This window comes from Sceloporus occidentalis, unplaced genomic scaffold (assembly GCF_023333645.1).
Source record: "Sceloporus occidentalis isolate IW3139 unplaced genomic scaffold, rSceOcc1.0.p SCAF_111, whole genome shotgun sequence".
In the NCBI taxonomy this organism is placed as follows: Eukaryota; Metazoa; Chordata; class Lepidosauria; order Squamata; family Phrynosomatidae; genus Sceloporus; species Sceloporus occidentalis.
In genome coordinates, this window is record NW_028317091.1 from 1 (window position 1) to 2,500 (window position 2,500).

The 2,500-nt window shown below is 54.5% G+C and overlaps 1 pseudogene; it reads left to right on the top strand.

The window, feature by feature from the left end:
* Positions 1-70: 70 nt before the first annotated feature.
* Positions 71-2,500, top strand: part of LOC149282589 (dystrobrevin beta-like) — a 26,015-nt pseudogene continuing 23,585 nt past the window's right edge.

Here is a 2,500-nt window from a genome sequence, read left to right on the forward strand (position 1 = left end):
CTGTGTATATGGTGATCCCTGCCTTTGATGGTCTCTGCGGTCTTTTTCCTCCTCGTTTCTAGGGGCGCAGAATTTCGATGTGATCAGACTCTCCACGTACCGGACGGCCTGTAAGCTCCGATTCGTGCAGAAAAGGTGTAATTGTAAGTTTCTGCGGCAGAATGAAATCTCCGAGGTACTCTCAGGCGTACGAAGCGGGGCCTGTTCTGTAAATACAGTTGAGCTGTACGGATACCGTCGCCTCCTGGCCGGTGTTTCACCAGCAGAGCCGGTATTTAGAGCACCCTGCCCGGATCGGTATATTAAAAATACCGGCTATGCAACGGCTGGTATTTTTTGCAGGGCAGACCGGCAGGGTGATTGGCAGGAGGGGGAGGACCCATTAGAGCGCCCCCCCCCTTCGTGGCGTGATTGGCGGAGGCTGAGCACTGGGGGGAAGTGATGTTTCATTTCATGACGTCACTTCCTCCAGCAGGGGGGGGGGGGGGGTAGGTGCACATTATGTTTGTGATGCCACGCGTATATAATTATTTATGCAAATTAGCGTGGCAACCCTACGTACAGATGATGATGATGATGGTGGTGGTGGTCGTTGCGGGGCTACCCTGCTGAGGTGGCCATTATGTAGTCCGCTGGCTCATGTTAAGATGAACTCATATTACATCATGTGATGCGGGGAAATGTTAATACGCTCAATAATGATTTACGTACGCATGACATCATTTATCCTGTATTGGGTGGCCACCATTTTTCTCTGTTTAAGCCACGCCTCCACTTTGCCTTGGGCCACGCATTACTCTTATAGTCTGAGCTTCTGCGCTTCATGATGTCATTCTGGATGACGACGTATTACGTGTGGAGTTGGAGTGTGAGCGAGCGCTCGCTCCCTCTCTGCTGGCACAGGGCCCGGTCTCATCAGCCTCTCTCTGCTGGCACAGATGCGGTTGCCATGCTATCTCTCTGCTTGCGCAGGTAATTTGCGCCGGTGCAAGCGATTAGAGCTCAAGCCTTGTTGCCCCCTTCCTGCACGCAGAGCGCTTCCAAGCCAGAAGAGGGGGCATTTTGCTGTTACCCCGGGGTTAAAGGGACCGTATCGGGGATGTGATCGCTGCCCCGGCACTTTGTTACTTGTGCTCTTCCGTGTTTCAGTGCACCTCGTGGACATCTGGAACATGATAGAAGCCTTCCGTGACAACGGCCTCAACACGCTGGATCACAACACGGAGATCAACGTGTCTCGGCTGGAGACCATCATCTCTCCATATACTTCCAGCTGAACAAGCGCCTTCCGTCCAGCCACCAGATCGGCGTGGAGCAGTCCATCAGCCTGCTGCTCAACTTCATGATCGCCGCCTACGACAGGTGAGAGCGGGGAGGGGTCGAGGGCATGAGGGCGGCGGGGAGGGGACGGGGGCATGAGGGTGGCGGGGAGGGGGACGGGGGCATGAGGGCGGCCGGGAGGGACGCTCCTCTTAGCTTCTCGTTCTGATTAATTAACCCTGCGGCCCCCCTTTGGTGTGGAAGGGTCTCTGGCATGGTGGATATGCAGTGGTTTATTGATATATGTTACATATCTTATATATTAAAATGTTATTGTATTGTAGTGAAGGCCACGGGAAGCTGACCGTGTTCTCTGTGAAAGCCATCCTGGCTGCCATGTGCGGGGGGAAGATCCTGGACAAGCTGCGATGTGAGTATTCAGGGGGCCCTTCATGGGGCCACGCTGCAAACCCCCCCCCCCCCCCCAAAAAAAAAAAACTCGCCCCAATGGGCATGGAGTTGCTTTTGGAGACAGCCCTTTGGAATTCTGACACCCAGCTGTACCGATGCCACGGCCGGGCGACTGCATCGAGAAGCTGTCGGTCTAGAGAAGGGTCTGGAGCAGCCCTGGCCCAAGAACATGAACGCAGCCCCGTGCCGTGTCTAAATCAGCAGCCACGTGTAAAGCCATAATCAAAAAAGAGACGTTGGCAGCGGTGGATCTCATTGCCTTAAGCACCTGTGCCGTGTCACGTGTGTTGCGTGTGCGTGCCGTGTGTCTCAGTAACCGCTCGGGTCCGTGACTTGTCTTTATTTTGCCCCCAGAAGGCTCTGTGGCTAGCGCCCCCGCTGGAGACTCTGTGCTCAGGTTGGTGTGTGCAGAGTGTGAGCTCACTAACCGAGACAGGAACAGCTCCCGATAGCTGGATCTAACCATTTAACACAAAGTAGCCGCCAACACTCACCCAGACACGCACTCAGTCCTCACAGTCTCTGAGTGAAGTACTGGGTAAGACACGCCCACTGCCTGCCCTTTTACCCTCCCAGTTTTATGCTATCTATACCTGTCCTTATTGACAGCTAGACCCACCCCTGGTGCTGCTAACCCCCGCCCACATACACAGCTAGCTCTTCATTTTCCCCCGTTACCGCGGTTCCTAACCCGATATCTGGTTTTTGGCCGTTACCCGCCTCTGCTGGCTGGTGTTTCCACTAACAGAGAACTGGTTTGTTTGTGCAA